The sequence below is a fragment of the Ambystoma mexicanum genome, chromosome 8, assembly GCF_040938575.1.
Source record: "Ambystoma mexicanum isolate Mex_15411 chromosome 8, UKY_AmexF1_1, whole genome shotgun sequence".
Classification (NCBI taxonomy): Eukaryota; Metazoa; Chordata; class Amphibia; order Caudata; family Ambystomatidae; genus Ambystoma; species Ambystoma mexicanum.
In genome coordinates this window covers 941911444-941936672 of record NC_090929.1, presented here as the reverse complement: position 1 = coordinate 941936672, position 25229 = coordinate 941911444, and the positions used below count along the sequence as shown (strand labels likewise).

Below are 25229 nucleotides of genomic sequence, written 5' to 3'. Positions count from 1 at the left end.
GTAAAGTCCAGGTTCTCCACATCCCCTTCAGCAATCCTATCTTCTGATTTTCTATAAAAGCCTTAGGCTGAGCTGTGTCTGCATGGAACAAGACTTGGTGTGACCCTGGCTCTGGGCAATTGCTAGCTCAGGCATTGCCATCGGCCGATACTGAGCTGACCAACCAGGCAGTGGGGTCTAAGTCGAGTTCCTGACTCATGCAGTGCAGTTTTGAAGCTGTGTCTCTGAAGCGATACTGTAGTCCAGCGGCACAGGTGCACGTAGGGAGTTGTGTGCAGAGGGAGACTGTTTTATTTTGATATCAGGTGTTTAATAGCAGGTTAATTGGCAAAACATCCTTTTTGTAGAGCGCCTTTCAGCAGCAATTACCTTCAGTGAGGAAGGAGTTATTAGTGGAGTAGTCTGACATGAGGTGAATAGAAACTAAACCAGTGGTCGGCAAGCCATCAGCAGTTAATCGCCTTGCCCGTGGGCGTGATCATTTTCAGTGTATGTTGTTGACTTTATGCTCATATTGCTACACGCTTATAGGTCAGGAAGGCATTAAAAGGATCAGCCATGCCTTACATGGATAAGTGTGAGTCTGCATATACAAGCTACTGCTTGAAAGCTAAAGAATGCTCCATAAATCACATGTTGGTCATCAAAGCATCCCCCACAGCCAACTCCAGTCGATGATTGCAACAATGCCAAACAAGCACATCTGGATAGTACTCTTTTTTTAGTTGTGTTTCAACCCCCAACACCTGACCCATCATTGATGATGCTCCATCCGCAGTGAACGCAATCAGATTCCATTCAGTATAATTTTGCGGAAAATATTTCAGGATGCATGTTTGCAGGTCCTCTGGCTATCGCTTCTGGTGTGGTTTGTTGCAACTCTAGAAAAATTGTTGTGGGTTCGGTGCTCCGACCAAACGCTGCTCTGATGAACACAGCCAGCAGAGAGCGGTGACTCACAGTTGTGTATTCATCAATCAAAACAGAACATTTCAACTCTTTATCAACCTTATGGTTGGTTAAACCTTTTTGCATTTCGTGGCCAATGAGGTCACATATGTCGGCACCACTCTTCCTACCTTTGTAGAATCCTTCCCATCTTAAGCCTATTTGATACCTGCAAATCCACCACAGCAGGCGTATCAGAAAATGGATGGTCTTATTTTGCAAGCATGTAATGCAGTGAGAATAATCTGTCAAGTCACGTCCTCCTGTCTTGCATTTTGGTTTTCAAGGTTTCTTTCAAAACAGCCTTCCTTTGCCTGGAGCAGAATCCCCTCTGCATGCTGGTGTGCTTGACTCTCTTTGTGTTCCCATATATTTTTTCTGAGTGCACCTTGTTGCCCCTTTCTTGTTTCAGAGGCTGTGGCAACGAGACACTGAGTCCATTATTTTGCCAGTCTTGCGTTTCCTTCCAAACTGTGTATGGAGCCCATGGTTGCCTAATTTGGGACTTCAAGTAGTCCACTTGCTCCTCAGTCCACCAGACTGATATCTCAGTTCCAGGCACCAAGATGTTGGAGGAAGCAGTGGGACCACTGCTCATGCTGCTAATATTGTCCACATGATAGCACCAAGATCCACAGCTTTCTTTGCAGTTTGTAAACGTGTTAAGCCCAGTGTCCTTATACTGCCCCTCTACGGCGAGATCCTCACTGTGCCTTGTAGCCGGCATGGCTTCTGAAGCAGCCTTCTCAGATACAGTGCATTGCTGCTCTTCACGTTTCCTCTTATTAAAAAAGGTTAAGTGTGATGACTTTCTGCATTTCCTCTGTACACTGTTCCCCTGCCTGCACAGACTGGTTCACCCAATGGTACGAGTGTTCAATGGTCTGGCAGTGCCATCAACCTGATGAAAAGGAAAAATATAGAGCCTGTTAGCAATGTGTGGAGGCACTTACTTTTTGTGGAATACTTTAATGCTGTTCAACAAAAATAATTTCGGAGGATTTATTTTGCCTTCTGAAAGTTCTATACCTTCAATTGGGGAGCAGTAAGGGGAGTAATCTACAATTCTGATTTTGCTTCACATATTTCTCAAGGTGTTTGTGTAAGGGAAGGTTGGCTACACAATGGGACATTCTCGAGCCAACAAGTCAATACAGAAATAGAGTAATCGAAAATGACAAACATTCATAAATACTCCTACCAACCAGGTCTGAGAAGATGTGCAGCCAAGTGATAGTTGCAGACTGGTCTCAAATCTTGGCTTCAACACTTTACCAAAGTGTGTGATATTGGGCAACATTTTTATCTCACTGTGCCTTATCTACAAATCTACAAATTTATATGTGTAAGCACTGTTTTTTCCCTGGACATATGATGATCTAATAATTAAAGATAACACAGCTGGACAGTTGTTTTTAATTAGCAAAGCAGGATCATTTTCATTTTCCCTGATCGGAAATAATTAAAGATGCAGATAGTACTTTGCAATGGAGGTGTTATTTTTTCGGATTCCTAATGTGAAATGGTAATTTGCCATGAGTGTGTGTGTGTGTGTATGTGTGAGTGCCCCCTTTTTTAACGTAACCTAGCGTGTGGCGAGGGCAGAGTGCTCTATTCAGTCCTCCAGGTTGTGCACTGGCTCCCAGGCTCTGCTCTTTCCCTCAGGCTGAGCTGCATCTAGTCCCCAGGGTCTGCGCAGTCTCTAGAGCTGGGCTCTGTGACTGTCCTCTCTAACTTGTCTCTCAGACTCTGGGGGTCATTCTGAGCTTGGATGTAAGGGAAAAAGGATGCTATGGCCTAGTCCGACCAACCAGACCGCTATTTACGGCACCGTAAAGTACGATGCAGTAAATAGCCATCTTGGGTCGTGCGCGCGACACCACCATGCCGATATTAGCGGCATGGCGTAAACCGGAGCTGATCACAAGGAACGCGCACATGTAAATACCGGCCTCCTCAAGCCCGTTAAGTACCTTACCGGCATGGAGTACATACAGGCATCTCAGAGAAGGTGTAAAGAACCCTGAGCAGTAGTTCCCAGAGCCACATGTCCACACAACCAGCACAGGTGTAGCCAATGGAGTCTGCCACAGCAGAAAAGGATGACACACACACACCACACCCCCTCCCACATCAAGATGATACCAATAGTGGTAGCAGTACATGAAGCAGGAGGCCCTGCTTGCAAGGGCACAACTACAATAACAACACCAACAACACCAGACACCACCACAGAAGAGACACAGGAGGAGAAGGAGGGTAGAACAGGCCCAATATGCAGCAGCAGTGCAGCCACCGTCACCACCCTAGCAGCCCCCATTCCCACGCATCAGGTCCGGTCCCTCAAGCTAACCCCTGAGCAGATCCACACCCTGTACCAGCTTGACTGTGAAACCATCACCACCATAGTTGGCCTGAGAAATGACGAGATAGTGAGCATCATACAAATGCACACCGCTATCCCCCCTCAACTGAAGGTGGTGCCTGTGCCCCACCTCCATGCCACAGGCACCTACCAGCACACAGTGGGGCCCAAGCATGGCATATCACAACCGTTCATTTCACAGACACAGAACCAAGTGCTGGATCACCTCCTCAAGCACACAAGGGACTACACATCGCCACCATGGACTACCCAGGAGATATACGACACAAAAGTTGCCTCCCATGGATTGGCAGGCATGCCAAATTGCATAGGTGCCCTTGACTGCACCCACGTGGAGTAGGCGGACCTGCATGGCACAGAGGTGGCGTATCTCAACCGCAAGCAATACCACTCCACCAATGTGCAGACGGTATGCAATGCAAGCTAAGTCATCACACATGGGTGGGCCCGACATCCAGGACCAACTCATGACTCAATGGCCCAGCTGAACCCCACGCTACCCTGCCATATGGGGCGACATGCAGGACGACGTGCCTGGCTGCTTGGTGAGTTTTCTGACTGTGTCATGCCAGAGTATCGGTGTCATGAGGTGGGTGCCTGCATAAGCAAACCGGGATGAAATGTTGACACCAGTGCACGATGTGCACCCCACCAAACATCGTGCCACAGAGCCAGTGTAACGGCACATGAGTACAGATACCCACATTGATGTAGTAAGGCACACACCTAACACTACATGACCAACATGTGACAAGGCCACAACCCACAACACATGCACCACTCATTGGCGGCCATCACACACCGTAAGGGCATATAGGAAGACACACTGCATATGCACTATGTGGCTGCCTCCAGCATATCACCACACAGGAGAGTCATCCCTGGCAGTGGATTGAACTGAGGCCAGCAGAGATACCACACTGCATCACCGGTTCGGCACACCCATAGGAGTGGTGGAAGTCACCATAGTACGGATCAGTGCAGTATGATGAATATGCCACTGACTACAGCCAACACACCCAACTACTGAATCACACAGTACACAGCACTTCATGGATCTAACCTCAAGACTGCTGCATGCATAAACGTTGCTTGTACCACAAGATGTGCGTGCCATAGTTCATAGACCATGTCAAAGACTCTCCCTCCTACATCATTCCATAGCACAGGACACATATTGGGGCCATGATTGGGGTAAATGCATCCATGAACATGTGCGTATGTCCATTAAGGACCTGCTGCCATGTAAGACAAGTTCAGTTCTCCACCATGACAGTCCAAACACTTACCTTCATTGCCTACACATGCAGGTGATGGTGGCTGTCCTTTGACACCATGGTACAGAACCCCTGTTAGGAACCCACAGAACAGGCCCGAGGAGGCCTACAATACTGCCCATACCCGTGCATGTGTGGAGATGAAGCAGGCACTTGAGTTGCCTAAGCTGGTCGGGTGGGGCACCCATCTACTGCAATGCATCGGTGTCCAAGACCCCCATGTCATGTGTAATGCTGAACAAAATGTGCATCCCTTGGAACGTGGCCCTGTCCCCTGACATGGGACTTCTAACACCAGATGAAGATGGAGTGTAGGAGGAAGGGGCAGGACAGCATCATGGTGCCAGTGCACAGGAGGGACATGTTGTGTGGCAAACATTGATTGGGCATCAAAACCGAAACACAAGTCAGCAGAGGGTGGCATGACATGGGCACATAGGGCACTGCGTGTGGGGATACTTGTACACCATCCACTGTCAGATATCATAATACACATGCTCAATGATGAATGTCCAGACAGGTTCAACTTTGCGACAAACGGTGCATTGAAAATGTAACTGCATAAGTGTAAACATACCCTCCACCACCCCACACCCCAGCCCCCCAACTCCCCAACACACCCTCACTCACCACCCCCTTCCCCCCAACTCCCCAACACACCCTCATCCACCACCCCCCCAACTCCCCAAAACAACCTCAATCACCCACCCAAAACACCCTCAACCACCCCCCCAACCCTCCCAACTCCCCAACAGTAGTCCTATGGTGTCCATCAAGGCCACATGTGGCAGCTATGCTAACTACTCCATGCTCCCGGGGGAGGGATGTCCCGGCGGCGCTGTGAACGTAGAGAACGTTGCGGTGGGCTTGCCGGGGTTGAGCGAGTGGATGAGGGGTTGTCCTCTTGCTGTGCCGGCTGAGTGGGACGCGCAGCTTCAAGTGCATCTGCAATGCGTCCGAGGACTTCGCAAAGGCGGTTTGTACTGTCCGTCACCACCTGACGCATTGCCCTTAGTTCGTCAATCCACTCCACCTTGCTCTGGCGGTTGTCTTCCATCAGCTCAGTGATGAGGGCAGCGAGCTGTGCCGCACGCCGTGCATCATTTGACGGGGTGTCATCCCTGCAGGGGATTGGGCTTACATGCCCTGGCAGGGCTTTGACTGGGGGACTGGGCACAGGATTGGTGTCTTCCTGTGCTTCACCACGTGCACATCGGCCAGGTGTGTCAGGCTCCCCTGAGTCGCTGCACGACACCTGGGGGTAATTGCTGGGCTATGGAGTGTGGACGGTGGGGTAAGAGTCCTCCTCTGACGCTCCACAGATGGACAAGGGGCTGTCCACGGTTTCAAGGGGGGCCGTGGCTGCCACCTCCCCAGTGATGCTGGACTCCTCTGGCCTTGGGGTGGTCAATGTACATTGCGCCGATGCAGGGAGGGATGGGGGTGGTGCACCCTCCATGGGCCTTTGAGGAGCCGGGGTGGGTGTGTCCTTCCGGGCTGGTATGCGGCGGACCCTGCCTTTGCCCCTGGAGGTGGTGGGACGGCTGGTCTCGGGCTCCTCGCTCTCATGGTCACTGCCTGTGGAGGTAGAAGAGAGGGACGGCATGAGTGATTGTTTGAGACGCTAATGACATCAATGGCTACATTCACATTTCAGTCATTTGGGGTTTGCGGCCTTTTGGGTATGCAACAGCACTACTTTATAATCATGTGTATGATATGTACATAGGTGTCGGAGTCACTCATCCTGGCCTGGTACTGTGCAGTCTGACTCGCACACTGGCCACCCAGCTGCACAGTGTGCATCATGGGATGTGCCAGTTTGTGTACTGTGTGAGATGTGCGTTATGACCTTGCACTTGGGCCTAGCTTGGGTGGCAGTTGGTTCAGCATGATTTGGATGGGGGGGTGGGCACCATGACAAGGTGCCTTGGACGGCCCTTGGGAGTGTATATATCTTGTAATTGGCATTGGCAGTGTTGACTTTGGACACTCACCTCCATCAGCGGACTACTGTGCCCCACACTCCATTTTGCCGACGCCCTCTATGGATTCTGTTCCAATCAGTCCAGCACATGTCTCCTCCCATGGCATCAGTTTCATGGGGAAACTTGGGCCCCCTCCGGTCTGCATTGCCTGACTGCGGTTGGCGGAGAGGATGCCCCGCACCCTCAACCGCAGGTCATCCCACCGCTTGCGGCAGTCCTTGGAGGTGCGGGGGGTGGTGCCAACTGCGCTCACCCTCTGGGCGACTAGTGCCCAGATGTTCTTTTTTCTGGAGCACCAGCTCTCGGCGCATGTCTCTGCTGAACACAATGTCAGCAGAGACATGCGCCGAGAGCTGGTGCTCCAGAAAAAAGAACATCTGGGCACTAGTCGCCCAGAGGGTGAGCGCAGTTGGCACCACCCCACTGCTCCCCAAGTGTGTCTACCATGACCTGCAACTCATCTGGGCTAAATCGCTGCTTGTGGAGCCGGTCTGCCGTCTTCTTTGGGGCTTTTGGCATTCCTGCAGGGTGTGATGGCCTTTTCCAGTGTTCAGAATGCTCTCAAGGGTGCTGCCTGATGAGGACGGCAATGGATTGTGTTTTTAAAGGTGGCCGCCACACTCCTTCCCGTTCCTGTGCAATGACAATATTTCCAGTTCTGTTATTTAACGGTGGCCGTAATTTACGTTAGCGGTAATTTACGGCCAAAGTTATTTACGGACATCGCTGTTTCCACGGCGGTATTGTTAAGTACGGCACGCATCATGCCGGTAGGGGGTTTTACAGGCCCTTTTGCGGCATGTCGCTAGGTGCTTTACCGGCATGGCGCAAAGCTTGTGCCCGCGATGTTGTAATGCGCCGCAATTAGTGGTCTGTGACCAGATCGGACTCGTTCTTTGCTCCATGCCGGTAAAGCCCAGTACTTACCTCCAAGCTCAGAATGAGGGCCTCTGTGTAGGCCCGTGGATTGTGCTCTTGCCTTCAAACTCACCTCCATTGTCACTAGTCAGGGTAAGGCAGCCCCTCGGCCCGATACTTAAGTATAAGCATGATGCATCAGCACTTCCTCCCCAGAAGCTAACTCTGTCCCTGTTCCAAGGCCGCTGCCCCCCCGTTAAACAAACGAAATATGTGAACCGAACACGGCTGCCCAGTCAAAGTAAAATAAAGTGCAGGGTCAACACACAGTATGTTAACCCTGTGCTTTATTTTACTGGGTCTGGGAAGCCAGAAAGAGTGAAGTTGAGAACGAAATCTTACCTTTTGTTAGCCACGTAGCAGTAAATGTAAGACTCGGCAGTCAGCATGACAGCAAGCAAGAGATTGTGGCTGGTGAGGCTGGCCACTCCAAGATGGCGAACGTTGCAGGTTGGCAGCAAAGGAGCTTCGGAGCAGAAGAGGAAGATGATTGCATAAAGGAAGGTAAGTGCAGCTTCCAAACACATCTGTACCATAGCACATCAACAGTGAAATCCCGAACTCAACACAGAGGAGAACATAATCCCCTCTGGCCATCCCCTCTTGGTTACGCTTAGTTACAGTGGACACCCACTGGCCATCCTCTCTTGGTTACGCTTAGTTACAATGGACACCCACTGGCCATCCTCTCTTGGTTACGCTTAGTTACAATGGACACCCACCGGCCATCCTCTCTTGGTTACGCTTAGTTACAATAGACACCCACCGGCCATCCACTCTTGGTTACAGGTCAGGCTGACCTGACTTTCGTAAAACACTCCTTAGCATCAAGTTCCCAACATTCACTCTGCATTCACTGGTGCTCCGCAGCATACATGGAGGGCCCACATGACTAATGAACCTCCTTATCTTTCACACAGGTGACACATTCACTGCAACCATTTGCTCAGGCTCTGACCTAGCACACCACATTTCTCGTCATACAAACATGATCACAAAACTATAACGGCATTTAATTTGGATGCAACACACACCTCACTTCCATTCACCAACAAAATAAGCGCACCCACAGGGGAACACATCACAACCACCTACCTACCTCAATTCACTTTACCTATATGTGGTAACTTAAAAGGTCTGGGGTCACGCAGACACAAACGCATCCGGGTATTGGAAAGGGGGCATCCATCTACACTCTCGTAGCCCCTGACCACCAAAACGTGCCAAATGCCTAAGCAGAAACGATGGGACGAGTTGCTGTGTGCACACTCTGCGGGCAGAGGCACTAAATCTGTCCTCACGCAGTCTCCTGACCCTTACTACTCTTGCCAAGCACCTAAGTTTTAGGAACCATATAGTAGATCTAGAGCTACACTATAGGTCAGCCAAAAGGCACCAGGTGGATGCGGACCCTGGTAGAGAGCACGCCCCAGAGGCGGTCTCCAGACATCTACAAGAAGCCTAACACTCCAAGCCAATGGCCACTGAACATCACACATTAGGCAAACATAAGTAATGCACAAAGTATTTTCAGCAAATGTTCATTCCTACATTCCTTTTGCAGTGCCAACATTAGAGTCATGAGCCCTTGGGCAACCTCCAGAACAGGAAATCTCACAATTTGAACCTTTCCAGACTTACAGAACTCTGAGGACATGTGCAATGCACTGCCCAATTTACAGGCTCCACACAGTCTCACACGAAACTAGGCTTCTGTAAACATTGCCCAACTACCAGCATAACTTGTACAGTTCTAATCCAATTGCAAAATTGCACAAGTCGGTCCGCGATGCCAGACTACTGAAAACGTTGCCCACATGCCTGCTTCTCGGCACAACAGCCAGCACCCTCCAGATGATGCACACATCCTACCCCTGCTCATCAGTACTAACAGAATGAAACCATAAAACAACAAAATGCCCCATTCCAATAAAGTAATGCGTTTTCAACAGCTATCTCACAAAACAAAGAAAGCAAACGCACAAAGAATTAACACATTTCAGCACTTTCCTCCACAGAAATAAAATACACTGAAACTAACCGGCTCAAAGCAAACTTCCAAAACGAATAAAAGGCGGGTGAGTTAGTCCTGTCTCGTTCTAGTATAAGGACTAAGATTACACTTGGATAGAACGAGTTGGAAACCATTTCCATTGTGAAGGGAAGCCCAGCAACAATAAAAATAATCAACTACGAACCATTTAAACAAAGTATTGAAAGTGCCCATCATCTATTTCCCAGAAGGAACATAGTGACGCAAATATTTTCTGCCTTCTAGGTCAGGCCTGCCAGTAGTTCACTGCCCCTACCAGCAGACACAGAGTATGCTGGTCCGGAAAAGGTGCTGGTGACTGTTGTTCCTGCCACTTTTTTCCTGACCGGCAGGGCCGTAATGAGACTCAAGACTATTATTTTGAAGTAATAATCACAGCGGTAAGGACATCCATGTCTAATTACTAGTGAGGTATAAAACAGATCAGCACAAAATTGTACAAACAAATTTGTTGTCCAGCACCCCAAAACTGGAACATTTTGCAAATCCATGATACAGTTCAAAAGACATAAAGGGTCAACAAAGGGTGTGTTTTTCAATTCATTTCCTCATACATAGCCCAAACCGCTGGACGGATTTTTGCCAAATAAGAAATGAGTTGGATACAAATCAGTGAAAGGAAATCCTTTGCTGGTTTGGTGCAAATCTATCTGGTACTTTTTCATTTTGGCATAAAGTAGGCTACCCCATGTATCCAAAAGGTTTGTTATATCTCCCATAATGCATTGCTTGCCCCATGGTTGTTCATTTCTGAAAGTCCACCATTATGCAGATTTTTTATTTATTTTATTTATATATTTATAACGCGCCGCAGCTCGCAAGCATCAGGGTGCGACAGAAACATGAAGGCTGAAGAGATCACGGGACTACGTAAAACAGAGAAGAGAGGGACTCAACATGAGTCAGAAGCTGAATTTGTAACAGATTACCGAAAGAGTAATGTTTTCAGCTGCTTTCTAAAGGAAAGATAGTTACTTTCCAGCCTAAGATTAGCCGGAAACTCATTCCAGTGAGCAATTGCCTTGGTGGGAAAGGCCCTCCCAAGTCCGGTGGCTTTTACTCTGGTATGGCTGGATTTGAATAGCCCTTGTTTAGCTGATCTTAAACATCGGCTAGGTTCATACCAGTTGAATTCCTTTTTGAGGTATGATGGAGCCGAGCTGTATAAGCAGCGATGGACCAACGTCAAGGATTTGAATTTAATGCACTCCTCTATGATGAGCCAATGAAGGCCTATTCTGTCTTGGGTAATATGGTCACGCTTCGGTTTCCTAGTGATGGATCTAACAGCGTTGTTTTGAATAATTTGGCATTGTTTAATGCAGTTGTTGCTAGACCCAAGCATCAATGCATTTCCATAATCGAGTCGGGACAGGATGGTGGCTCTAGCGATGGTGGCGCTATTTTTGGCGTTGAGGAATGGCCTAATACGCTATAGTAGTCTCTTATAGTACTGGCAGTTTCTTTTAATGTATGAGACCTGTGCCTCTGATCCCAGAGAGGATTGCAGGTACATGCCGAGTGTTTTAACTTTGTGTGTGACTATGATGTTGGAGTCTTTAATGTTAAATGTAGAATAGGCAGAGCCTAAATTAGATAGGGCTTTTGTGGATCCAAATGTCATGAGTTCTGTTTTTGAACCATTCAGGCACATCCAGTGAGCCTTCATCCAACTCTCTATGGTGTTATAGATGGCTGACAGTCTGCTATTGTCTGTAGCATGGTCTCCACAAAGTTCTATGGTCAATTGTGTGTCGTCTGCGAAATTAGTGAAATGAATCCCCAGCTGTGAGAGGAGGGCGCAGAGACAACAAATGTATAAATTGAAAAGGAGAGGGGAGAAGCTGGCTCCCTGTGGGACGCTGCAATCCACGGAGTTAGAACTGGTGGAATGTCCGCCCCAGGTGATTTTGGAGTTTCTGTCCTCCAAAAAGGAGGATATCCATTCAATGGCTTCATCAGAGCAGTTTCCTGATTCAGGATCTCAATTTGTTTTTGGAAACTGCTTTAAAATGATATAAGGGTTATCAGTAAAGCAGTCTTGAGGCAAATGAGCATATGGGCAGGGAAAGAAAGGATGATTTGTGAAGGTTTGGGGATTGGGGATACTGTAATTTTACTGTATCTAAAAATGCTGCAAATCTATAATATATTGAGATGTGGCAATCACAGTGACTTTTAGTCAGGGGAAGGGGAGTATTTTAGGTTCATTTAGGAAGCAATCCATTATTTAAATTTAAAAAAAATTGCAGAGATTTTTTCCTAAATTAACCTAAGAAGTGTGGGAGGAGGGCATTAGGGGGCTATTAGTGTCTGGGGGGCTTGGATTTCTTTAAAATGCTTTAAAAAGTGTAATACATCTTTAAAAAAGTGTGTCACTGATGTGCGAACGGTGAAAATGTATGTTTACAAGATTAGACTTTGGATTGGATAAGCGTGCCAGAGGATTTAACTTTGAAGACCTAGATCTTCACCATACGTCATTAGGGAAGATTGATCACTCCATTCTCAACATCCCTCTCCTTGTCAACGTACCTAATTAGTAATCCTTCTTCAACCCCAACATCACCCTTCCTTGTATAGGTACACTCTAATAATCTTACCTATACCCTCCCATCCTTCATCCTTGTCACTGTATCCAATAGTACACCCTTATGCCCCTCAGCATCTAAGGCCCATAGGGAACTTCACTGGCTCCCAGTGGCAGCAAGAGTTCAATTTAAGCTACTCACACTCAGCCATAAGTGTCTTTTTTAGACTGCACCGTAGTATCTGAAGGAGCAGCTAGAGTTCTACAAACCAGGTAGAGATCTTCTGGTGCTCATAGTATAAGAGTCCACCGGTTCAAGACAACTCAGGGGAATAGTCAGTCTTTTCCCATTCCGATTGCACAGGTTTGGAATGAGCTCCCAGAGTCCCTGCAGAAGGAAGTAAATCATCTTAAATTCAGGAAACTCTTGAAAACAATATTATTTGCCTAGGGAGGTTTTCTTTGACTGTTCTTTTGTGTCTCTGTCTTGTTTGTCTGTCATTGCTCAATGTAGGGCCTGGATGCCTATGGGCTTTGGTGCTGTAGAAATATATAGAAATAGAAATCGTCATCTGAGTACCCTATAGTTTACATCTCACCTTTCCCCCACATCCCTCTTCCTCGTCCCAGTACACAATAGTAATCTTACCTTTATCCCCACATCTCTCTTCCTCGTCCCAGTACCCAATGGTAATGTTACATTTACCCGCATAACCATCTTCCTTGCCCCGGTACCCTACTACCAGCTCACTCTTCCTCGCCACAGCCTCCACTATCCCCACTTCACTGTTCTTCATCACATCACTGTTCTTCATCACAGTCCTCCACTACCCCACCTCACTCTTCATCACAGTCTCCCATTACTCCCACGTCAGTCTTCTTCATCACAGTCCCCCATTGTTCCCACCTCACTCTTGCTCATCACAGTCCCCTGTTAGTCATACCTTACTCATCTGTGTCCCAGTTCCAAACTACTCCCACATCACTCCTCCTCCTCACAGTCCCCCATTACTCCCACCTCACTCTTCTTCATCAAAGTCCTGAGTACCTCACATCAGTCTTCCTCCTCACAGCCCCCAACTATCCCCACCTCACCCTCTCACCCTTCCTCATCACAGCACCCCATTACCCTCACCTCACTCCTCCTCATCACAGTTCCCCATTACTTCCACCTCACTCTTCCTCATCACAGTTCCCCATTACTCCCACCTCACTCTTCCTCATCACAACCCCCAACTACCCACCCTACTCTTCCTCATGACAGGCCCCCACTACCCCACCTCACTCTCTCATCACAGTTCCCCATTACCCCATCTCACTCTTCCTCCTAACAGTCTCCTATTACTACCACCTCCCTTTTCCTCATCACAGTCCCCAACTACCCCACCTTACTATTCATCATCACAGTTGCCCATTGCCCCACCTCAAACCTCATCACAGTCCTTCATAACTCCCACCTCACTCTTTCTATTCACAGACTACCATTACTCCCACCTCACTCTTCTTCGTCACATTCACCCAGTACCCCCAGTTCACTCTACTTCGTCTCATTTGCCCACAACCCCCACCTCCCACTTCCTTGTCCCAGTATTACATTAGGAATCTGTTGCATTACACCCACATCCCTCTTCCTTCTCCCAGTACCCCATCTGTAATTCATTGCATTACACCACCACCCTCTTCCATTCATGATCCATTCTAATCTAGTGGGCACAAAAAGATGACATACTTGATAAACCCAATGTTGCATAACTGAAGAACACATACTGTTAACACATGATATGACATCAGTTATGTTATTAAAATGGCAGATATACAGGTGGTGGGAGGGATAACAAAATAAAACTTTCAAATTCAGTGAACAAACTTTAGTTAAGGGACATTTATGGTGAATTAGTTTAGTGCAGCAACATCCTTTAAATTCAGTGAAAAAAACTTTAGTTGAAGCACTGTTAAGGTGAAACAATCTAATGCAATGAAACCCTTGAAATTCAGTGAAAAAATCTTTAGTTTCAATTCAAACAACTCTATTTGGCGGTTAAGCCATCACAGTATGCACACAATATAAAACATGTGTCGATACATTCTGCACAAAGAACCATATAAAATGAGTCTTTAAAATAAATTAAGGTAAGATAACATGTCTTAAACCTTATTATCCTCCTGTGCAGTAACATATATTACAAAAGCCCCTCGGGGCTTAGTAAAATCAAACTCCTAGCTAATAAGAGTCACATATAAATAGTTTAAAAAATGGCTAGATACAATATTATGAATATTGGTGTTATACAAATAGAACTACAACCTACATGGCTGAGGATGGTAGAAAGCCTTTCTGATATGTAGTGCAGAATGTGGAGACTGACACATAGGCGGCCTGGCGATTGCTATTGTCAAGAAAATAAAGAAAAAACGTAACTTTCCTTATCTCTAAGAGGGATTTCCATGCCTCAACTAAAACACTAAGAGTTCTGTCAGAATGTCAGTGTAAATCAACAGTCCACCGTCCTGTGCAAAAAACCTACTTCTGTCCCTTACACTTAAAACTAAACTAGAGAGTAGATATTCTTGGTCCAGAAGAATGAGTCCCTTTTTTCTGGACTGGGTATACAAGCTCACTTCCAGGTTTTGGTGTCTTCTTAGGGGAATCACTCCCTTCCCAGGGCCAACTTTGTCCTCCAACACAAAAAGTTCCAGAACTCCTCTTTGTTGGCCACAATACTAATCTTTTAACACTTTGTTATCAGAAAGTATTTTCAACTCTGGTTTCCAGGTGAATGGCTCCCTTTTCCTGGTATCCGGATTTTACAGTTCAACACATCCAGGGGGAATTACTTCCTTCCCCTGGTATCTTGACTTCAGAGTTGTCTTCAACCAGGGGAATGACTCCCTTCCGTTGGCCTCTTGTTCATTTGGTTTCACAGTTCAACACCACTAGGGGGAATGACTCTCTTCCCCTAGCCTCTCTTTCACTCTGCTTTCACAGTTACACACTTTCAGCCTTTAACTTTGAGATTTCCAAACCCAAGCTTCCCTGTCTCCAGACTTGGACAGACTTGGTTCACTCCCCTGTCAAGTACTGCCACCAGGAAGATGGTGTGTACTTCTCTTGTGGGTGCTGGTCCCAGACACGTATTTCTCTACTGCTTTGATTTGCCAGACCTGGTTGTCATGATCACCAAGACACTACCACTGCCAGGAAACTCCACCCCATCCTCCAATGAGTTTCCCTCTCACTTAGGCATTAGCAGGCCCCAGGTCTCACACATAGGGGTTAGATGGGTTCAGGCATGGCGTTTATCACAGTCACAGTAAACAGTTAAGTTTAAGAGAGGGTTAAGGACTTCCTCATTCCACTAAAATGGCCGCTCAGCAGGACAATGACACTTTTCTGGAGAGTGCTAGTCTCTGGTAGTGGCTGCCTATTAAGCCATGCCCAAAGCACCTCCCGTGCTTCGCGTTGAACTGCACAATGCAGCGTAATGTTTACCAGCGCTCCAGATTGGACCTGCAATACAAAGACATGCTTTGAACCTTGATATACTCTCAGCTACACACAGTGACCACCAATCATCAAAGAGATAAAATAAAACAACATCCTGCAAGAAAGGCACCATCCCAACACAAGCACAATGTGACAACATCACCAACTACCTTAGAACAAAAAATGAAACAGTCCACCAGATCATCAATACAAACCATGCAACTATAAACACAACCAATGAACCACTGATGCCGGTGATACACCAACTAAAGCAAGACTCACCCGTTTTTAACCACTAGCCAAAGAAGCTGTCTCCACACTAATATCGGACACCAATGTCGCAGGATCTCCAAGCGACCCTTCCCCCCAGGAATGTACAAGAAAGTCCTTAATCCCAGCATCACATTTCCCGCATCTGATGAATCTATCCCTAAACACAGGAATAGTGCCAATATCATTCAAATCTGCTTACATCAAACCACTGATCAAAAATAAAACGGAACGTGTGGAAGACCCCAGCAACTATGGACCTATATTCAATCTGCCCTACTTGGTGAAAATACTGGAGAACCATGTATTGTATGCAAAATTCTACTTAACTGCGGAGAAACAAATGGAATACTCTATCACTCACAAGTCAGCTACAAACCCATGAGAGGAACGGAATTGGCACTCCTATCCGTATAGGACTACTTAAAAATAAATGCAGACAACGGCACTCAATCTGCCCTCATGCTATTGGACATTTCAGTGGCATTTGACCCAATCAGTCACACAACACTAATAGCAAGACTTGTGGAATGCAGCGTAAAAAACTCTGCCTTAAAATAGGTAAAATCCTTTCTTACAAATTGAAACGAAAGGACCTACCTACCGCCTTTTACCTCACATACTGAAGAAATTTCCTGCAGAGTGCCACAAGGCTCTAGCCTCTCCCCTCTCCTCTTCAACATCTACATATCCTCTTTGATGAAAATAATTCGAAACCACGGATTGACCGCCTACAGCTACGCAGATGACACACAACTGATTGTCAATATAGCCACAACCCAAAACCTAAGCAACACCCTCAACAACTGCCTCACCGACATATAGAGCTGGATAACAATGAACAACCTCCAATTAAACCCAACCAAAACCGAAATAATTATCTCACCCCCTGAGGGCAACGCAACCAACTCACAACTGGACTAGTCGCCTGACATGGGAACCCAACCGGAGACCTCAAACGTGATACATGACATAGTAATACTTATGGACAATGGACTATCACTGAAACCACTATCACAAAGACATTTTTCTACCTCATGGGACTACTCAAAGGGATGCTCCTCTTCCTCTCTGTCCCACATAAAACCATCATAATCATCTCTCTAGTATTGTAAACAACTGAATATGCAAACAGCCAAAAAACATCAATGCATCCAAAGCACTGCAGCAAGGATACTCCTGAGATTAAACAGGAGAGACCACATTACAGCAGCTCTGAGAAGCCTACATTACCTCCCAGTAATTCACAGCTCTCTGCATTGCCCACAAATCACTTCATGGACAAGGAGCCACATTTCTCCAGGCCAAGATCAGTTGTTACCAACCAGGAAGAGACCTAAGATCAAGCTACAAACGCCAAATCGAGACAAAACCATGGAAATCCGGAGGAGATGCATTCTCAAACCCAATTACTAATCTATGGAACACAATGCCAAATGAAATTAGGACCCATAAAACAACCTGACCTTCAGAAAATGACAGAAAACATGACTAATCAACTGCCAATAACCAGCACTAAAGGGACGGTTACAGAAAAACCAATGGGGACCGTAGGAAAGCAACCAAACAATAACCCCAGCTTCCCACTCCTTTTCTGCTAGCAATGCATCGCATTTAGTTAGACATTGGAAGATAAGCCATGCCCATATTTAGAAAGATCTGTGAAGATTAGTCATGCATCAAATTTGGATAGATTTGAGAAAACCATCCTTTCATCCCATCAGGCCCTCCTTAACCAATCTACCTCTGCATTTAGTCTCCCCTGCCCCTCGCTAACCTGCACTTGCCCTACTGGGCTCCCTCCCCCTGCATTAGCCTGGCTGGGCCTGTACCCTTTGAACCCACCCAGACCCGTTCCTCGCATTTAACACGTGGACCTTCTATCCCCAGCACTCTCTGCAGTCCCTGGCACTTGTTCACATGACCTCCCCTTAGCACTTGCCTAACCCATGGGCCCTTTTCCCCCTTATGCCCCAGCTATTGCGCTCTCCCCACTCTTACCTGCACTTCCTTTACCTCCTTAGCATTAGCGTATTCTGCTCTGACCGCCACTTTCCCCCATCCCCTCTTGTTACTGCACTTGCTTGATCCGAATGACACAAGGCCTAGTAGGGACGTTTTTGTTTTCTTCATCACTGCCTCTCCACCCCCTTTGTTTTGTTGTGGCTTGAAACACCATTTGCTGTATAGGCGCATTATAAATACCCAATAATTAAATAGATAGATAGATAGATAGATAGATAGATAGATAGATAGATAGATAGATAGATAGATAGATAGATAGATACAATTGTGAAGATTAGCCATCCATCACATCTAGAGAGATCTGTGAAGATTAGCCATGGTCACTTCAGCTGTTCAGCCCTTCTACACCCAGAAGCACACTCTGTGTCTTGTAACTCTTGCTGTGCAGAGAGAGGCTAGTGGGAGTTGCCAATGTATTGCACATAGAGGAATCTGTGGGAGTGGCATGTTTGGAGGGGTGGCCAGTGTATCACATCTGGAAGAATTGGACAGTACTATTGAGGTGCAGCTGGATGAGATCTGAGGCCAAACTTGAAAGAACTTTGAGAGTAACCAACATACTAATCACACCTGCTCCTGTTCCCCTCCAACATACCTCACAAGTACTATACACGCCTATGGGTTAGCCAAACTACACACAAACACACACCAAATGTAACTAACATTAGCACACATAAAAATATCCCAGCCTATTGCTGGACCTTACTCTTATGGATATAATAATCAAGAGCGCACAACCATAACTACCAGCCAAACACAATAAAACACACCCCTAACTCAACATTCACCTGCATACAAAAAACAACCAAGGCACTGAGCCTTCCCCTTACGGACACAACAAGCCAGTACACTTAATCAACCCACCTGAAAGCCAACATATACAGATGTCAGTTTCTACTGGTTCTGGTCCTATCCTATCATTCTACCCTCACAAACCCACCCCCCTATTTTCTTGCAGAGCCACATAGAGCGCCCAGATACCACCCTAGTGGTAACAGTGAGCGATATAAGACAACTTAACATATCATAACATAGATGTTCAAGATACTTCCCATGGCCTTTACTCTGCAATTCCTATCTATTTATTATGTCTGATGGAACCAGTGGCTTGCATTTATGGAGGCCAGGGAGGAACTAATATTTGCTAGCCATCTGATCATTCTCCCATTGTTACTTCCCATTACATCACTGATGATCTGCCTTAACAGTAGTACCAGGATTTGCCTGTGTAGAGAGCCACATCAGCACCAGGGCTGTGATGTAGCTGTCCTCAATATAGTTCATACCCAGTTGCACTTGGACAGAATATGTTGATGCCCCCTGCGGGAGTGCAAGAAGGTTCCAGCAAAACCAGTTCTCTATGTGTTGTAATACAACACAGCCTCCATTCCCCATATTTGGGCTCTATATAACTCAATGGCTCAACTTTGGCAGTATGCACTTTTTCCAAAATATCAACGGGTTGTGTTTCTATGCCCGTGTTGAACCGGGAGATGCCTCCTATTGCCTATTTCATTAGGGTAGATTGAATGTGTTCATTGCCCCATCCAGAAGTGGAGAAACGGACTCCTAAATAGTCGAAGTGCCACACTCTTTCCATTGTGGTCCCATTGACCAGGAAAACTCTAAGTGCTCTTTCCCATCGTCATGACTGCCGACTTTGTCACATTAATTATAGCTTTATTTTAGACTTAGTCCAAAAGCAACTGGAAAGCAAGTGGGGTCCGTGCCAACAGTACCACATCATTGACGTAGGCCAAGAGGGACAATCTCTTTGTTCCAATTCTTGGTACATCTGGGGTTACGATTTCCAAGATCTACTGGAGTGCATTAATATAAAAAATACACAGGATTGGAACTACCAACCCAGGTGTACGCATCTATGGATCTTAAGGGCGGCATACATTTACCACCTGCATCATAATGTACTGTGCATAATATAGATACCCTGCCATTGATGCTGTTATAAATACACAAATCTGACTTTATCATCAGTGGACTGAGTCAGTGTGTTGAAATCATCTCTTGTCTATGTGGGCATGACAACGAGGAAAGCGAAGGTCTGTTGGACCAAGGACAAATCAAACATCCGTACTAAGAATGTACCATACCCATTAGCTATTTGCTTTCTGGTGGCAAAACACAACATGGCGCAAATGAAATGTGCCATCTTGGAACAGATAGTTATGCCAAGAAGGGGAGAAGATATAGCAAAACTGCTTATGCTGAAAGAAGTGGAGTAGATTGATTGATTGACGGGTTATTTAAATTACGCCTATAGACAAGTGTTTCAAGGCGCAACCAGGCAGACAGGGGGAAAACAGGGAGGAACAAGACAAACGATCTTACTAGGCCTAGTATCCTTTAGATTGTGCAAGTGCGCAGACAAGAAGTGCAGAGGAAGGGGAGAAGTGCACCCAGTGGAGCAGTGACTTGGGTTAAGTCCCGGAAGGCAGGGCATCCAATGGGAACATGCCCAGGAAGTGCACGGAATGCCAGGTGGCAGTGCAGAAGGGCCTGAAGGCAAGTGCTATGAACTGGGCAGTGGGTGCCAGGTGTCCTATATGACTCAGAGGAGCACCAGGCAGCCAGTCAACATAACAGCAGGAGTAAGGGAGCAATAGCAGAGGAAAGGTAGAGAGAAAAGGAAGGTGGGGAAATTGAATTGTGTGGTACTAAGAGGATTTAATAGTGAATGTGATCTAAGATGTATTATTTGAAAATGATGGTTAGAATGTGAGTGGGCTTGACCTGTGAGGTGAATTTGAATTCCCTGAGGATAATTTGTGAGATCTTAATATGGAAAGTTAATTGCACGCCCATCATATCAGATTTGGTGCTGGCAGGACCTGAGAGTGTCAATGGAACAAATGTTTTATTAATACCGTGAACAGTGATATACTGGGAGAGGCACAGTCGGACCAGTGAGGACGTGTGACTGCTGCTTGAGGCAAAGAGGCACCACCTTATGTATGTAAAACTTGAGGCAAAGAGGCACCACCTTATGTATGAAAAACGAGTTTAAGGACTGCTGATGTGTAGATGGGTTTTCACACCGGAGCTATTATTTACCTAGTTAATTTATGGGAGTGAAAACTCACATTACATGAGGGCCAAGTACCTTCTCGTGAAATGACTCTTTCAAAATGTTCAAAATGTTATTAACATGAAAGTGGAGAAAATCATTTTAATATAACACATCGCCTAAACAGAGAGGCACAGGTGATATTTAATGCTCTCAGAGACTAACTTCTATAACCTTTATGCACACCCGTGGAACATCAATAGTTCCAATATGACGTCCTTCGAGAATAATCGAAATTCGTGTATGGATGGGAGCGGCACTGTGGCACCCGACCTGCTTGCCGGACTCGTGTCGCTCATGCCGCTTCCAGGTACTCTTATTTTTAGTTTTGAAGGATGCACCGTTTTACAACCATGTATACATAAAAATGATGTCTCAGATGAGGTTGGCGAGCGACTATACATGGTTGTGTTAAGAATTAAAAACATACCATGTTAATTATAATAAAAGCTACACCAAGATGCCAACATAAGGCAGAATGAGGCATATGGAGCTGAGTATTGAAATAGGTACCAACTATGATTTACTACTTCTAAAATGGTACTTCTAAGATGGCCGCCATATTTTTGGCTGAGCTGCATTCAGGGAATAGCAAAGGAATGTCTGATGAGGCTAACGCACAGCACCAGATGTGTCACTCCGGCCGAGCACGCTTCTGTGAAAGAACAAGGCTCCTACTATTTTGTATTTTATTTATTTTATTTATATAGCGCACCAGGCCCAAGGGTACCCAGGTGCATCATTTAGTTACAGGCATGGTAAAATAAAGCATTAGGATAGAGTATACATATCGACTGAGGGGAGAGAGATTAGAGTAACAACAATGAGGAAACTGCCATAAGGACTTTGTATGCAATTACAGGAGGAGCTTTGTATACTGTGGAAGATAACATCATTAATGTATCCTGGTTAGCCCTATGGTGAATCAGAGTGAGTACATTGGTGAGAAGTTGATTTTCTTGGTTCAAATTAGTTTAATGGGAAGTACCCATACAAAATAGATGCCTACAAATATATTTTGTTTTGGTTGTACACGATCACAGGAGTATTATATTTCTACTAAAGATCAGTGGAAATTAATTTAATTTGAGGTTTTTTTTAAATAGGACAGGGCAGATAGAGGTGCTTAAATGTAGCCCTATATATGTTTTATATGTAATTTGAGAAAATCGAATATTAGAAGAACAGTGAACAAGGCCTGAAGATGTATTTGTAATCCGAAACGCGTTGGCAAGATTTAGAGGAGTCTATAGTTACACCAAAAGGCTCACTCACTTGATCAAATTGTTTACTGTTTGGTGAATGAAAGGGCAACACATTTAGTGTAGTTGGGAAATGCTTGATGCTGTGATCTGCTCTTTTTGACTTTAAAAGTTTTCCTTTTCACTTATTTGAGAGGATTTATTTTAAAGAATATGTAGGGGAGTCATCACCATCAGAGTGCATTTGGGTTGCCGACTGGAAACAACAGGCTATTTTCCTGGAAATCATCTCTACCCCTTCTATTTCCTCCTCTGCATGACCCATAATCCTCTGAATTTAATATGGTGATGCTCAGCAAAATTACATTACAACCTGTCAAGGTATTTTTTTTGTATTTTATAACTATTAATCAATAAGGGGAATCATTAATACAGCATCGGCCATGTCTACTGTATATGTTTATTTATTTATTAATCATGTATCATAGCCCACAGCCATAAGGGCACATATCATCACACACATTTTAGGGGACAGGATGACATAGGATCAATACTCAGATGTTCCCCAAAATGTTCCTTTTGGATCCACTAGGTGGCCACGGCCTTTGGCCGTGACTACTATACATGTCTTTTGGGCTCACTACCGGGCCACTAGCCATGGCCTTTGGGCCATGGGCAGTGGCCATGGCCTTCGATCATATCCATTATACATGTGTCACAATATGTTACTTCTGGACCCACTATGCATGTCTTTCAGGCTCAATAGCCAGCCTTCAGCCCTGCCCACTGTGTATTTTAAAATACTACCATGCCACTAGCCATCACCTTCAGCCATGGCCAGTGGCCATGGCCTTCGGTCAACATGTTCCCCCAATATGTTTTTTTGGGACCCACTAGGTGGACACAGCCTTCAACCATGACCATTATGCATGTCTTTCGGGCCCACTATCCAGGGCCTTCAGCGATGGCCAATGACAACGCTCTTCGGCTGCGACTACTCCACATGTTCCCCAAATATGTTTCTTATGGACCCACTTCAGCTGTGTCCACTGTATATTTTAAAACACTACTGGGCCACTTGTGATGGCCTTCGACCATCGCCAGTGGCCGGGGCTCGGAATGAGTACCTGTGTCCTCTGCACCATAGATGTGTTGCTCAGGTCACAATAACTTCTTCATTAATCTTTACTTTTCTAAGAGTACACTTATCTTCTTCAAGTTTGTGCTCACTATCGTGCCTCGAGCAACATATATGGTGTGATTTCATCTTTTATTGAGTAGCAGCCAAAAAGCTGATGATTCACTTCTTGTAGCAGTTAGGCTGAGTCCCAGTATTAAGGGTATTAGAGATGTCAGACATGAACTCAAAGCAACTGTGCAAGTAAATGTAATTCTGGGATATCTTTTCAAACCTGCATATGATACTCTAGTCCACTGCTCTCTGAATGAATTCACCAGCATTGTGCTTCACACTCTTGTTATACGCTGAATAAATAAAGCCTTGAAATCATGCTTCCTATTGTTTGTTGCAATAGGAAAGGGGGTACCTATTGTTGTCTTAAGTAGGAAAGGTACAACGTCCTTTCATCGCCTGTCTGTTCATCGAATCTGGTCATCGAATTTGTTAGGGGTGGTGGGAAAGGGCAGCTAAGGGCAAAAAAAAACGATGAGCACATTTGAAGGTGAAGGGTTAGGATGATGTTGTAAAAAGATAATTCCCAGTCTGTTTGCCTTGTTTGGGTAGCTCACACAAAAATAAAATAACACCCTAACGTTTGTGTAAGCAATCTCTATGCACCCATGGGAGTTCCTGATTACTTACTTAAAGAGGTAGACGGAATACTGGGTAGGTTTCTCAGGAATGGAAAGAGGGTTATAAGCGTGACAGGTACTCTTCTAGTGGGAGATGGTAGGTGATCTTAGAGGGGTGGGTGGGTTAGTCAAGGAAATGAGGTAACATGCCTTACTCACACTTTTCTATAACCCGCCAAATACCTATGTTATGCCAGAGTTACCAATTGCAAATCTGTATTCTGCTTCTTCATTTTAATCAATTACCCAGGGAAATGGCTTTAGGGGCCAGGCATGGGATTCCTAAAGATAAAAGAACATGTAGAAGTTATTGTTCTAGCATGACATCAGAAAGTCCACAACACTTGTTACCGCAATGTACTCACTGTTCATTATAAACAATTGATGGAGAAGTTTGTCCATAACATAGAAAAGAATCCAGCTATTCAATTCTGGGAATATTTTATTACAGGGAGGTCCATGTCGCTTTCTATTGCACTGCATTCGTTGTGGAATCTTATATTCACAAAGCTACATTATTCCGGTTCTGAATATTTTAACTCTATTGATTGAAATACTATTGTGAAAGTTTTAAAGCAATTTAGTTATTTAAACATTAAGCTTATTGTTATTTTCTTTTGATTACATTTGTAAAGGTAATGGCATCTAATAAATACAAAATAATAATACTAGGCAAAACAACATGCAACCGTACATTCCCTCAACTATCCTCTTGCAGACAGGTCCCATTTCACTATTTCACATTGCCATTGTCAATCTCTCTGTGTCTCTCTGACTCTATCTCTATCTGTCTCAATTAGATACAGTGTGCGTGCCCCATATGCAGCAAAACAAGCATCTGCCAGTTAGCGATGAAGGAAAGGCAGCCGCCTGTAATCCATAAGCTACACACTAAGGGTTATCGGATGAAAGAATAGTTGGTTCTGAGAAAGGGCTGCTTGAAATTTGAGAACAGCAAGCACCAATTTCACATTCCTTAGTGTGTTGGTTGGCAGGCAGTCTAGCATGCTCCGGTGCTGTCCTCAAAGGTTGGCTTGAACATTATAATAATATTGCAAGTAACAGAAGAGTTCTGTGACCAAATAGAGGAATAAGGCCAAAGTCTGAGTTTCTTTATAAGGCCATGGAACTCCTAGATTACTTGCGGTGTCCTTTTTACGTATGACAGGGTGCATTTTATGTCTTATAATACGTGGCCACATACTAATAACTGGCCTCTTCCATAATCTAAGACAATTTCCAGTTCTCGAC

At 45.4% G+C, this 25229-nt stretch overlaps 1 protein-coding gene across 1 annotated transcript in view; it reads left to right on the top strand.

The window, feature by feature from the left end:
* Positions 1-25229, top strand: part of SH2D4B (SH2 domain containing 4B) — a 1358492-nt gene that overhangs the window by 698684 nt on the left and 634579 nt on the right. The window lies entirely within an intron of this gene.